Source organism: Pseudochaenichthys georgianus, chromosome 3 (assembly GCF_902827115.2).
Source record: "Pseudochaenichthys georgianus chromosome 3, fPseGeo1.2, whole genome shotgun sequence".
Lineage (NCBI taxonomy): Eukaryota > Metazoa > Chordata > Actinopteri > Perciformes > Channichthyidae > Pseudochaenichthys > Pseudochaenichthys georgianus.
The window spans coordinates 17,461,628-17,476,466 of record NC_047505.1 but is presented as its reverse complement, the minus strand read 5'-3'; the positions used below and the strand labels follow the sequence as shown (position 1 = coordinate 17,476,466).

At 42.7% G+C, this 14,839-nt stretch overlaps 1 pseudogene; it reads left to right on the top strand.

The window, feature by feature from the left end:
• Positions 1-2,700: 2,700 nt before the first annotated feature.
• On the top strand, positions 2,701-9,219 carry LOC117461410 (microtubule-associated tyrosine carboxypeptidase 1-like; annotated as a pseudogene).
• Positions 9,220-14,839: the final 5,620 nt, after the last annotated feature.

Genomic DNA, 14,839 nt, shown 5'->3' with positions numbered 1-14,839 from the left:
GAGGTGCCAAAGTGTGGCACACAGGAGGATGTGCTTTGGGAGTTTCCACTTGCTGTTAGTTGCTGCTCGACACACATCTTGTGTAATCGAATAGACCAGCCTCTGCGTCTTCTCACACTTTTCTTCATCAAGTGTCCCAGTCACCACTGAGCTCAGAAATTGTACAAGATGCTCTGGGAGCAGTTCATCCATTTTCACAGCATCCAGCTCCTGTGCAGTTGGGGGCCATGGTAGATCCTTTGACTCTTTGAATGCCTTTTTAATGTGAGAATTGAGGGTGAGTGCTGCTTCTTGTAGTTGATCAGATGTTCCAAGTTTGTACGCACATTTAACTGCTTCATCTACAGTAATGCTTGAGCTGTATATAAGGTTCAACTCAAGACAACCATGGTGTGGTACCTTTGAGAATGTGAGTTCACGAAATATGTCTTTGTCTCCTTGTAAACGTCTTGCCAATTTCTCACTGCGGTATTCAGGATTAGGAAAACCTTCACCTTCCAGTGTCTTCCTGTACAAGTTGCACATGGATCTTAGCTGGACGACTTCTTTGTGTTCAACCACATTCCTAAGAATGTAATCCTTTACTACACAATAGGACTTGTCATGTGCTGCCATTTTCCGGGCCTGCAGGCTGTCAATGTTGTCTGCTGCCTTTTTTCCTCTCTTCCTTCCACGCTCATGGTTTTGGTACTCATTGTTGAAGTTATTTCTGCATGGATGATACTGAGCTTCCATAGCAAAGAGGTCCTTGCCCTGCACCTTGCGATAAAGATCCCCTTTCTTCAATTCCTGTGCCCTAGGTTCGATAACTTTCCAGGCTGGTTCTTTGTGTTTCCAACTCTGAAACTTTTTTAGCTCTTCAGTCTTCCCCTTGAACTTGGTTGTTGTTTTGTCACAGAAGATACCTGATTTGGGAACAAGACGGAACACCAAGCCCCTTCAGTTTGACTTGAGACATTTGGGATGGCGTAGGAGTCCTTTATCGAGACGATGATTCACCAGATGTAGAAGCCTTTGACACTTTTAAACGATCCAATTTCCCTGTGAAGGTTTTGTAGCAGTTTTGATGGATAGCCAGTTTTATCCAAAGGCAAGCCTTCTAACGTCAATGGTATTTGGTCACAAATATCCTTCATGCGGTATGGTGAGGTGGCTGTTTCGCAGAGTCTCATATCACGAACACTGTGTAGATACGATAGCTTCTCGCTGGCCCCCCCCCTTGCATTTGCCGAGCATGATAAAATTACCATACTCAGAAGTTGAGACATGTAAAATACATGTTATCGATCTAATCCTCTTTGGAGGCACTTCAGCTGTGTTACAAGGTTTCCTTTTTCCTCATTGTCAGCAGTTTATGAAGTAATCAGCCTGAATAAAGAAATTAGAAACATTAGACAGCTACCAACACTCTGAGGAGGACCAAATGATTAAGCATACAATGTTTCCTTTTTCCTATGGTTAGTATGAGTAATTGTTACGATGTGAGGTGCAGGTTGAAAGAACGATACGTGGAGAGAGGGTTTTTGCAAAAATAAACAGGCGTTTATTCTTAGCCTTCCACATTATTCCACAGAAACACAAACTGCATGCCTGGTGCTGCATTCACCAGCAAGGAACAAACACAAAAACGAATGCCCCTTCCCCTCTCTTCCCAACCACATTTATAGGAGACGGCCCGCCTTCCCACTCCAACCTGGCCAATCAGGTCATGGTTCTAAAAACGGAGTGAAGGCTTAAATACAAATTAAACACTGTTGTCTACCTTTAATAAAACCCTAAAGGCTTAAGTAAATTCATTATTGCATCGCCATAAATATTATATCTTCAAGAACAACAAGGTCTGCTTAAAACGGATAGTTTTTAACCTAATTGACACTCGTGAAATCACACATTTCCTGACCAATCGCGTCCAAGACTCCGCCTAATCATACGGCACATAATGGAGTACTTTGGAGGCGTGCTCCCCCTTTGAGCACTGGGACAAGATGGCCTCCAGGTCTGAACAAAGGAAATGGTGATTACTTGATGCTTGTGTGTTTTACAGACTGACAAACGAATTTAGACGCATTTTATTAGTTTGTCTATGTAAACTGTTTTTTATAACTTTAACTGAAATAAAGGCAACTCAGAAAAAACATGTACTACCTTTCTGTCAACTGTCAACCAACTGCCGAGCCCCGGTCACCAACATCATCAGCTTGGTACCCAATATTATCCAAAAATAAACACTTAAAGTATTAGAAAAAACTGATTGTGAACGAATATTCACTATGCACTTTAAAAAATGAAAAGGTAGTTGGTCATACACACATGTTTGGTCATTTCTTGCTGTTTTTGTCCAGAAATACAGTCAAAATGTTGTCAAATGTCAAAAATAACCATCCCATTGAATTCCTAGGGTCAGAATTGTATGGAAAAATGTATTCATTTGTCTCTGTATGTTGTTTACTTCAAAGGTTATGCGTTATGCCTCTTGCTACATCACATTTTAATGTTTCGGTTTTGGGTTAGGTGCAATAAAGGGTTACAAATGTAGCCTTTCGGACATTATTTCAGCTTGGCACCTGGCAGATTCTGAAAGTAGACACTTTAAGGATTAAGAAAAATCAGGTGGCATAAAAAATTCCGAGGGGTGTGCGTGGACCCATCTAGACTAACGGGGTAGCGTCATGACGTACAGGACGTACCCGGCGTAACGCGTCATATCTTCCAACACAACCGCCGCTTCCTCCCTGGCCGGCCCAGGCAGGCGCCTCAGGCCCCGCTCCTTACTGAACCGCTATCCGCTAATTATCATCATTCCCCGGCAAACACACAGCCTCCTCTGCCCGGTTTGTGGAGCTGCGGCCGGAATGAGTGAACGAAACGGCAGGCATCTTTAAAGAAGTCCTGGGACTCGCTGTTCCTCGGTAAGTAAGCTTATTTATTTAAGTTTGTGAGTTAAATGGCTCTTTAAGAGTTGTCTTCAGAATTAATGCATGTGTCTGTTATTTGGTCTACTGTCTCCATGGAGAATTCAAAATTAAACTGTATTCTGTTCTTTCATGTAATATAAGTAACTGTTAGCTTAGTATGTTACTAGTGGTTAGCTGTATACTTAATGATTTCTGATGGGTGCTTTGTTCCTGTCCAGACAACATGGACTGTCTGTTTCCTGTTGGTTAATCTGTGCCCATACATACTGACACATTCACTGACATGCTTCTCAACTGTAATCTAATTAAAGCATCAGCAGTGACTGACATCAGCCTCATGTCCTCCTCTTTCATACCAGCAGCATCAATAAGCAGCATCAGTGGTGGATTAAGTAAATGTCTCAACTGCTGTACTTGGGTAAACATGTGTGGTACTTGTGTTTACTTGAGGTTTTCACTCTTATCGTTGTACTTCTACTTCACTACACCTGAGAGGGAGATATTGTCCCTTTTACTACACTGCATTTGTCTGACAGGGATGAAGTGTTATACAATTCTCCTATTATTTTAATAAAGTATTTACAAGGTTTTTTGCTTCAGTCTCCCCCTGGATCAGCTGGAGATTGCATCATAAGCTGTAACCCTAAGTTATAATACGTTATATTTTCAAAGATGATCACATAGCATTTCTATATACAAAAGAGTTACAATTAAAACAACATTAAATATCTTCAGAAGAAAAAATGCAACATACACCTAACAGCAGCAGTTGTATCAATCCAAAAACACAATATATGACATTAACATTTGAACATATTTGCGCAGTTACTGCTTTTACTTTTTATAATGTAGGTTTGAATGCAGGACTTCCACCACGTGTAGTGACCGACATCAACCCATTTTCCTCATCTGTCACACAAACACCATCACTCGCAACAGTAAGCAGTATGCATGAATCTGTGTGTCCACAGCGTTGGGGCTGGAGGAAGGTTGAGACTGAGGCGTAGCGGGCGTGGTGATGGTGTTAGACTCAGTTGAAGTCTTCATGGATCAGGTTGAGGGTGAAAGTGTTGGGAGCAGCAGGGACCTGATGGAGCCAACGTCCGAGCAGATCCAACCAAAACCACAGGGACGCCCACACCTCCCGCCAAGAAGAGCAATGATGCCAAGAAAGAGAAGGTGTCCCAAAATGGACTTCCGACCGAGACGAATGGCAGCCAGGCACAGAGGAGGCCATCATCATCAAAAGGTGGGGCTACTCCAAGACCGCCGCTCCGCCGCCCCCTCAGCCTGGAGATGACACCCCAGCGGTTGAGAGGGTCTCAGGAGCAGATGGCAGACAGGCGGATGGTGCAGCCCCCTTGGCGCAGTGGTCCGGCCGCCCCCTTGCCCCCCACACGCAGCCTGACCAGCCCGAGCCTGGGCGCAGGATGGATGCGGCGCAGCGAGAGCACCTGCTCCGTCAACTACTCCCTTGGTCTACGAGCCAGCAGGGGGCAAATGCGGCCTGCCACCTCCCTGCCACACATACCTAAGGGGGTGGCCGGGAGTTCACTGCCCACATCCTCCAGGCCCTGTCTGCTGGTGGCCCTCAGGCCCCTCAACCTGGAGCAGGAGAAGCAGACTTTCTTCCAGTCCGACTACAAGTACGAGCCTCAGTTTGAGTACGCCCAGCCGGAGCCGAGGAGCGTGTTGGACAAGTACCGAGAGGGATCCGGCCTCTTCCTGGAACAGGTACAGTACTGCACATCCGTACATATCACCTGTGAGTTCACATGATGATGGTGATGATGATTTGTATGTTCCACTGCAGGCGGTTGGGATCATGGAGTGTGTCCTGAGGAAGTTTGGCTGCTATGAGAACTTCGAGGTGGTGACAGGCGGCAGCATCCTCCCTAAAAGTCAAGTCTGGGCTGCTGTTCGTAAATATCTGCAGAAAGAAGGCTGTGTGGGAGAGGTGAGTGACATGCAGCACAGAGCCTTAAACAACAGCAGGTATTTTGACGTTCAGCAGGAAAAAGCAAAGGTTTTGGTTTTATTCAAGTGACCCACATTTAGGCCCAAAATGCTTGTATGCGCAAACAAATGCCTTGCTCATGGACACTTCAGACACCCCAGCAGACGAGCTACCCGTCCAAACTCTGTATTTTTCAATCCGGGCAGGGACATAAACTTGTGACGATAATGTTCTTCTTCTTAATTGAATTGTTATTATTCACGCCTGTGGTTTGATATATGTCAACATGAGTGTAGTTTGATAAAGGAAATCCAGTTAAGAAACAATTTCTCAACATCTTTGATCTCATTTAACAATAGTAAAAATGTAAGTATAAAGCTTGCAGTGTTATCATCAATTGCCACAAGCTTTAGACTTTACTGTGAGAACTTTATTAAAGAAAGGTGTGTTACTAGTGATGTCTTTAACACATAATACATTGTTGGTGGTCTTGCTCCCGAGCGGAAAAATAAATCCGGTAACGTGCCTATTGTTGGCACCGGAGCTGCTGGCAACATCAAAGTGATCAAGACTAAGCTGGTGAGTGTTTTTGCTTCCAAGTTCTCACCAGACCTAGATGCTGAAACTTTGTCTGTGTATCTGAAAGAAAAACTTGGCCGTGAGGTTGCCTGTTGCCAACAAATTGGCACTATACACGGTAGATACGGTTCATTTAAAGTATCTGCTGAATGCAATGAGGTCAGCGAAATGTACAATCCGGAGATCTGGCCAGAAGGGGCATTTGTCCGGCGATATTATGAGCCGCGCAGAGCGGGAGTTATCGGCTCAAACACTGCACCTACTGCGGGGGGAATGAGTGTGCCTGCTGGTGCAATGGGCACTCACTTGTCTCGCTAAATGACTATTCGGGTCTTGTCGTACAACTGTCGTGGCCTTCGTATGGGCCAGAGCACAGGGGGTAAAGCTCGCCGCATTGTAGTTGACCACCTTCTGGAGAACTGTGACATACTATGTATGCAAGAGACATTTTTAGCGAAGCAAGACTTGGAAAAACTGAACTCTTTCAATGATAATTTCCATGGGGCTGGGGAGTCTACTACTGACTTTGGCATGGGAATAGTCAGAGGAAGGATATCAGGGGGTGTGGCTATCCTGTGGAATAAGAACCTTGATTCATCAATACATGTGGTTAGGCTTTGTGCCGACTGGTGCATTGCAATACAGTTTACTCACAATGACAAGGAGTTTATTATTCTAAATGTGTATACACCCTATGAATGTCATCAGAATGAGGATGAATATCTAAATAGGCTTGCTTTCATTAATTCCTTTATTCAAAGCAATACTTCTTCTTGTGTGTATGTCATTGGGGATATGAATGCAGATATCTCAGACAGGAACTCATTATTTGCCAAGCACATGGCTCAGTTCTGTCACGATAACAATTTTATATTGTCAAGCAAGGTGCTTTTGCTTGCAGATAGTTATACCTACATTAGCGAGGCCTGGCATACTACGTCATGGCTTGATCATTGTATTAGTACAGCTGATGCTCATGCTTCACTTGAGTGTATGAGCATTCTGTATGGGACAGCAACGACTGATCATATACCTGTTGCTATGTCAATAAATGTCGAACATCTACCTGGGCTAACCAGAAATGTAAATAGTGCTCAAACAGAAAAACTAGACTGGTCAACCCTCACAAAGGAAGACATTACATCCTATTATGCTCAGGCGGATACATCCTTAACTAATATTCATCTACCTAGAGATGCAATGATGTGTAGTGATGTTAACTGTAAGGATGCAAAGCATAGGAGTGATATCTGCTCCATGTAGTGATATAGTAAGTGCTCTGTATGAAGGCAGTAAGCCTTACTACAAAAGTAACAATAAGACTCCTAACATCAGGCCTGGCTGGAATAGGTATGTAGCTGAGTATCATGCTGAAGCCTGTGAAGCCACCAAATCATGGGCTATGGCAGGCAGACCCAGACAAGGGTCTGCATTTGAGTACAAGAAGCTTACTAATGCAAGATACAAGTATGCTATCCGCTTCATCTGTAAAAATGAGCAAGCCATGAGGGCCGATTCCATGGCTAAGAAGCTGCTCAGTAACAATGTTATGGATTTTTGGAAAGAAGTGAGGGCTATTAATAAATGCAAAATATCTCTACAATGCACTGTTGACGGAACATCTGGAACAGACAACATTGTGGAGTTATGGCGACAGCATTATAGTACCTTATTCAACTGTGTCCAAAGTGAACTGTAGATGACAGTGATAACAATGAGTCAATGGTGATAACGCCACATGAGGTATGCCAAGCTATAAAAAAGCTGTCACAACAAAGCCAGTGGTGTCGATCATATTTCTGCTGAACATCTTAAATATGCCAGTGTAAAGATAGCTCCTCTTCTTTCTATTTGCTTTACTGCCTTTATGAGTCGTGGCTTGTTACCAGACTCAATGTTGTCTGTTCTGTTGGTCCAGTTATTAAGGACAAAGCCGGTAAAGTGGGAAGCCTAGACAACTATAGGCCCATAGCGTGAGCCAGCATACTGTCAAAAGTCCTAGAAAGAATTCTGCTGGACAGATTAGATGACTTTATTAACTCAACAGATAACCAGTTTGGCTTTAAGGCTAAACATGGCACTGACTTGTGTATATACGCCTTGAAGGAAATTGTCAACAAATATAGAGGTAATAACTCCTCAGTTCTTATGTGTTTCATTGATGCTTGTAAAACCTTTGATCGTGTTAATCATAGGAAGTTATGTGTTAAACTGAGTCAAAGCGGGGTGCCCAAATACATTGTGAGAGTTCTGGTCTACTGGTATGGCCACCAGACTATGCAAGTCAAATGGGGCAATAGGGTCTCAGCCCCATTTGGGTAGCAATGGTGTCAGACGAGGTGGAATGATGTCCCCAGTTCTTTTTAACCTCTATATTGATGATCTGTCCGAGCGACTGAGAGCCTGTAATACTGGATGCATGATTGGTAGTACTCTAGTGAACCATATTATGTATGCAGATGATCTTGTTGTGCTGAGTCCATCTAGCGCTGGTCTTCAGCAGCTTCTTGCTGTGTGCTCTGTGTATGGTGTGGAGCATGACATCAAATACAACGCCAGCAAGAGTGCTGTCATGATCTTTAGAACCAAAGAAGATAAATGTCTTAAATTTCCTGATTTTAAATTGTCTGATATTAATCTTAGTGTCTGTAATAAGTTAAAATATCTTGGACACTTTATTACAGAACAAATGACAGATGATGAAGATATTTAAAGGCAATGCCGCATGATGTATGCACGAGCAAACATTCTCCTACGTAAGTTTGGTGCGTGTACAGATGGAGTGGAGATGTCTCTGTTCAGAGCATATTGCACACCGCTCTAAACGGCACATCTGTGGTCAAACTACAGAAAAGCAAGTTTACGGAAACTTCAAGTAGCTTATAAAGATGCCATGAGAATATTGCTGAAGAGACCTCGATGGTCGAGTGCAAGTGAAATGTGTGTGGCTGCAGGAGTCAATACTCTACAAGCTGTTTTAAGAAATCTTATGTATAAATGTATTTGCCGGCTTAATGACTCTGATAATGAAATCCTCTTGGCCTTATCGAACATAAGGTTTAGTACTACACGCTACCAATCGCAGCTGTGGAGACATTGGTATAGTTGTCTCTTTGTAGGACACTGATTTAAATTATTCTTAAACTATGAATTCTTTTTATGCTATGTATGTAATTTATTATATCTAATGCCTTGTCTTTTATCTATGTAATGTCTTGTCTTTTATCTGGACCCTGAGTCTGTAATAAAGTTTTCATTCATTCATTCATTCACCGTGTTTACCCTCCCCCTGACCTGCCCTGCTAAAATCACCCCCTTACCGTCCTGCAGTGAGATTTGTTTGATGTTTTACCACCTGAACCTGAGCTTGGCACAAGTACATCACATATAACCACTAGCACACAAATTCAGCCTCTGGATATAACACGACTCAAAGAAAAGATGAAATTAACTATTTATTATTAAATTAATTATTATGTTGCAGCTCAGCTGATTTTGGATTGATGGCAATGGGATAGGGACTTAAGTGAGAGTGAAAACACAAGGTAAGTTTAAAATAGGTCAGCAATTTCCCATCCTCTGGTTGCTAGATGTATCTAACCCTTTCTCCTGTCTTTGTCTCTCTCTTTCAGCACAAGAACCCCAGGAGGATTCAATGGAGCCTGAAGACCTGCAATGAGACCCTCACCCTGCACCTGAGTCTCAACTCCCAGAGTTTTGCAAGCCTCTCTCTGTTCCTTATTTTTGATTAAACAGACGTTAAGCTTCCCAATGGTGTGGTCTTCGTTTTGTGAAAAATATGATTACCTCACATGTTTTGTTGCTGTTGTTGTCTTTTGTGATAGTTCAATTGCTCCTGCTGACTTGAGCCAGCCATTCTTTCCTCCTCTCTGTGTCAGTGGGGAAGCCGTACATTTGTACTCCTTTCTCTGAGCGCTTGGAGCATCCCCCGGCAGCACAGCAAACCATGGGGGAGACTATATGCCAGGACAACACAGAGGAAAAGGCACAGACAAACTGCATGATATGCTATTCAATGTTTATTGAATTCCATTTATTTACAATGGATGTTCCTAAAACAACACATTGAACATCATCATCATGCTGCTGCTGCTAGTCCTTTGACTCATTGTGCTGTCAGTTGACAATCATTGATAGTCACCTGTCAGTCTCCTGTCCTTTCTGAAAGTCAAGATTACATTACTCATTTAGATTACTTATGTCCTCAATTACCATGGGATTACTGAAACCACCATGAATTAAATAAATGGTAGAAATGTATCTAATCAGAATTTTGAAACCTTCCTTCCCATCCCCTCCCTCTAAATATATCAATAAACATTAATTTGTGATGCTCCTGACTACCATACAGGTTTAAGAAGATAACATTTGTTTTAAAGAATTCAAAGCAATAAATAACAGGCTCTTTAACCAAGGCAACGTAAGCCTAACATGTATATGTTAACAGGTAAGATAGCTGTTCACACTCTATTTTCTACTTTTTGTAATGCTATTTTTATTTAAGATGTTTACATTTTCGATTGTTTAATTCTAGTCTTTTAACTGTCTAATGTACAATGCCTTGTCTTTTGCTGCTGCAGCGTAAACATTTCCCCAATTGTTATCAATAAAGTACTTCTTATTTTATCTTAATCCTCAAATATTGGCAAATTTTACTTAAAAAAAAAAAAACATTGATGTAACTACATACACATATCGATATGTTGTATAAATATTGCAAATCAAAACCTTTATTGACCACTAATTACCAAAAATTGCATTTCTATCCTGGTATTAATGCATTCAAATCGTGATTCAAATGTCCCGCCACGAACTTCCGGGGAACTATTGAGTCTCCCTGAACCACGTGGTGATCAAGCATTTTGGACTTCCGCTGTCGCAACTATTCTATCTATATGGCTGCTCTCAACTAATGGCCTATTACTTGTAGAATATGGTCATGTAGAATAAGGCATTAAGTGTTTTATAATGACTAAGAGCCAATATACTGCTGATATGCATGTTAATTAACAACTAGTTGATGGTTAATTTGTTTACCTTAATATAAAGTTGCACCGCTTATATGATGAACATTGATGTCCATGTGCCTTATTCTGTATTTGACAGATTTTTTTTTTTAAGGACGCAAGTAGTCTAGATGGAAATAGGGGTCCACGCGCACCCCTCGGAATTTTTTATGCCACCTGATTTTTCTTAATCCTTAAAGTGTCTACTTTCAGAATCTGCCAGGTGCCAAGCTGAAATAATGTCCGAAAGACTCAATTTTTAACCCTTTATTGCACCTAACCCAAACATTACAATTTGATGTAGCAAGAGGCATAACCTTTTTTGACATTTGACAACATTTTGACTATATTTCTGGACAAAAACAGCAACAAAATGTGTGTCTGACTAACTACTTTTTTATTTTTCAAACGCATAGAGTGAATATTTGTTGACAATCAGTTTTTTTTCAATCCTGCAAGTGTTTATTTTAAGATTATATTGGGTAACAAGCTGAAATAATGTCCCAAAGGCTAGTTTTAACCCTTTATAGCACCTAACCCAAAAATCGAAAATATAATGTAGAAGAGGCATAACTTTTGAAGTAGACAACTTGGAGCGAAATTAATAAATTTTCCCACACAATTTTGATCCTAGGAATTCAATGGGATGGTTATTGTTGACATTTGACAACATTTTGACTGTATTTCTGGACAAAAACAGCAAGAAACGACCAAACTACCTTTTCAACACATAGGGTACATATGTTCACAATCAGTTTCTCTAATCCTTTAAATGAAATGAAATCTTGTTGGGTTTATTTTTAACTCTTTATTGCACCAAAATCAAACATGAAAGATTATGTAAAGTGTGATATAATTACAACTTGAACAATGAATACATTTACCTTTTCATGTCACTACCAACTTGCTGACCTAAACTATTCAATTTCTTCCATCTCCAGCTTTTCATCCTCATGCTCGTACTCTCATCCACTTCACCCACAGACAAGTTATTGTTGGCATAATCGGTCACCTTGTCAAGAGCTGCGTGCTCTTCTGACTCTGCTCTCTGAGCCAGTACCTCAACAAGAGAAGGAGGGAGGATGGGTCCAGACCGGTTCCAACACCTCCTCTTCTCCTGTCTTCTCCCAGCCCATGCCTGGATCATGTGCTTTTGGGCTCTCGATTATTGCCTTGTCTGCTCTCTTATAGAAGGCGACTCTGTAGTTGGCTCGCTGGACATGTGGAATGAGACGGACCTTGGGGGGAGGCAGGCGTTCCAGGTCTACTTTTGACTTAGAGTCCAGGACTTTGTCAGCGCCGACCATCTTTCTCATCATTTTCACCCGTACTGTGTCAACTGTTGTCATCCGTGCTTGGCCATACATAATGCATGTGAAGCTCTCCATCTCCTCTTGAAGCTCATCAGTGACCATCCAGTCTGCACCAAGCTGCCTGAAAGCTTTGTGGAGTTTAGGAGTCTTCTCCAGCTTCTTCAGGGGATTCACCTTGCCTTTGCCTTTTAAAAGCGCTGGTACAGTCCTCCCCAGTAAAGACGTAGAATCCCAGCAGTGTGCTACAGTAGTCAGGGCCCAGTGATTCCGACAGTTCCGTCACATTTATCAGTGTGCGATGTTTGCCAGAGCCGTGGTCAAGGTAGATGGAGAGGTTGATCCTGCTGGCATGGTAGAGGAGGTCAGGGTCGTCAATCATGCCACACATCTCAAGAGTAAGCTCATAGAGCTGAGCGCGGGCAGAGGTTGTGCGGCACCATTTCTGGTATGCGCCACAGTTGTTTGAAGAGACCTAGTAGACCACCTGCAATGTAGAGAGGGAGAAGTCTGAATTTTAGCGTCACAACCAACATGAACATGGAAATTAAATATAGGTGACTATGTTTGTGTCTACAAACTGACATACCTGAAGTCTTAGCAAACCTCATGAATGTCTCCTCCACGGTCTTGTCCACTGCTGCGAGAGCCCCTGGGATCAATGATCGTGCAACAGCTATAGCTCCAAGCTTGATGTAATCAAGAGCACCAGGATGGGAGAGGTCGATGTTTGTGAGAAAGGCCTCAAACCAGGTAAGGTACCTGGAGGAAATTAATGATAATTAAAGTTTATTACAACAACTACAATAAGCTCCCACTTATTTTTTAATTGAGTATTCAGGGAATTAGTGCATAGATTACCTGGTGTAGTTGTGGCCAGCTTCTATGAGGATCTCGGCGTAGCCCGCTCCAAGACACTTGCGCCCAGTGAGTCTGCCCATGTAATTCATGGCTGTGTGGAACTTGCCAATGAGGTTCACATGCTTACTGAATTCCTCCTCGTACTTCCATACTATAGGACAGGCTTTCATGACGACTCGTACTTCCATACTATAGGACAGGCTTTCATGACGACTCCCAGGTCAAACGTGTTGATGGTGTATGGCTGTCCAACCTCCTCAGTTGCTGCTTCGGATCTCTTGAGTAGCTCATACACTACGGCGTTGTCTGTAATGGGCTGGTTGATGGGGGAGTAAAAGTCGATGGTAGATTTCCTAGGAGGCACTTTCCCTGTGCTTGAAATAAAACCACCAAATCCAGGCACTTGTTGCTTGCCCTGGCTGCTCAACCATCTGCTGAGGAGGTGGGTGTTGTACTGCAACATTGAGGCATCATATGACACTTGGTTCTCAGCAGGAGGGGTAAAGTTGGCATTCTTGGGGAATTTGGGGTCAACTCTTTTGAATGCCAGCTCTGGCAGCGTCTCGGGAGGCGTGATCTTAAGGCTTTTCATCTTGGATGACCTGTCATAGAGAGGAAGGGTCCTTTTCTTGGTGCTCACATGGCTCTCCTTCACTTCTTGAATCATGATTCCCCCGGCGCTTTTTACCACATTTGAACCATGAACATTGGTAGTGATTCTGTTCAGGTTGTCCCACTCGCTGTGAAAAACAGGGTTTCCCTCGCCAGTGATTATTTGAGGGGTCAGGTTGGTGGACATCTCATCAAAAGCCTTGGCCTCAAGTTCAATACTGAAGTCATATGTCTCCGAGTGTCCTAGTCGTGAAAGGATGGTTGTGAGCTGTAAAGATAAACAAATGTGTTTTTTATCAATATCAAATACCTGTATGAAGCATAGTTGAGCAATGACAATGTAGGACCTCATAAGCAATAAGTTAGCTGATCACTCACCTGTTTGCTTTGATAGAGGTGCCAAAGTGTGGCACACAGGAGGATGTGCTTTGGGAGTTTCCACTTGCTGTTAGTTGCTGCTCGACACACATCTTGTGTAATCGAATAGACCAGCCTCTGCGTCTTCTCACACTTTTCTTCATCAAGTGTCCCAGTCACCACTGAGCTCAGAAATTGTACAAGATGCTCTGGGAGCAGTTCATCCATTTTCACAGCATCCAGCTCCTGTGCAGTTGGGGGCCATGGTAGATCCTTTGACTCTTTGAATGCCTTTTTAATGTGAGAATTGAGGGTGAGTGCTGCTTCTTGTAGTTGATCAGATGTTCCAAGTTTGTACGCACATTTAACTGCTTCATCTACAGTAATGCTTGAGCTGTATATAAGGTTCAACTCAAGACAACCATGGTGTGGTACCTTTGAGAATGTGAGTTCACGAAATATGTCTTTGTCTCCTTGTAAACGTCTTGCCAATTTCTCACTGCGGTATTCAGGATTAGGAAAACCTTCACCTTCCAGTGTCTTCCTGTACAAGTTGCACATGGATCTTAGCTGGACGACTTCTTTGTGTTCAACCACATTCCTAAGAATGTAATCCTTTACTACACAATAGGACTTGTCATGTGCTGCCATTTTCCGGGCCTGCAGGCTGTCAATGTTGTCTGCTGCCTTTTTTCCTCTCTTCCTTCCACGCTCATGGTTTTGGTACTCATTGTTGAAGTTATTTCTGCATGGATGATACTGAGCTTCCATAGCAAAGAGGTCCTTGCCCTGCACCTTGCGATAAAGATCCCCTTTCTTCAATTCCTGTGCCCTAGGTTCGATAACTTTCCAGGCTGGTTCTTTGTGTTTCCAACTCTGAAACTTTTTTAGCTCTTCAGTCTTCCCCTTGAACTTGGTTGTTGTTTTGTCACAGAAGATACACTGATTTGGGAACAAGACGGAACACCAAGCCCCTTCAGTTTGACTTGAGACATTTGGGATGGCGTAGGGAGTCCTTTATCGATGACGATGATTCACCAGATGTAGAAGCCTTTGACACTTTTAAACGATCCAATTTCCCTGTGAAGGTTTTGTAGCAGTTTTGATGATAGCCAGTTTTATCCAAAGGCAAGCCTTCTAACGTCAATGGTATTTGGTCACAAATATCCTTCATGCGGTATGGTGAGGTGGCTGTTTCGCAGAGTCTCATATCACGAACAC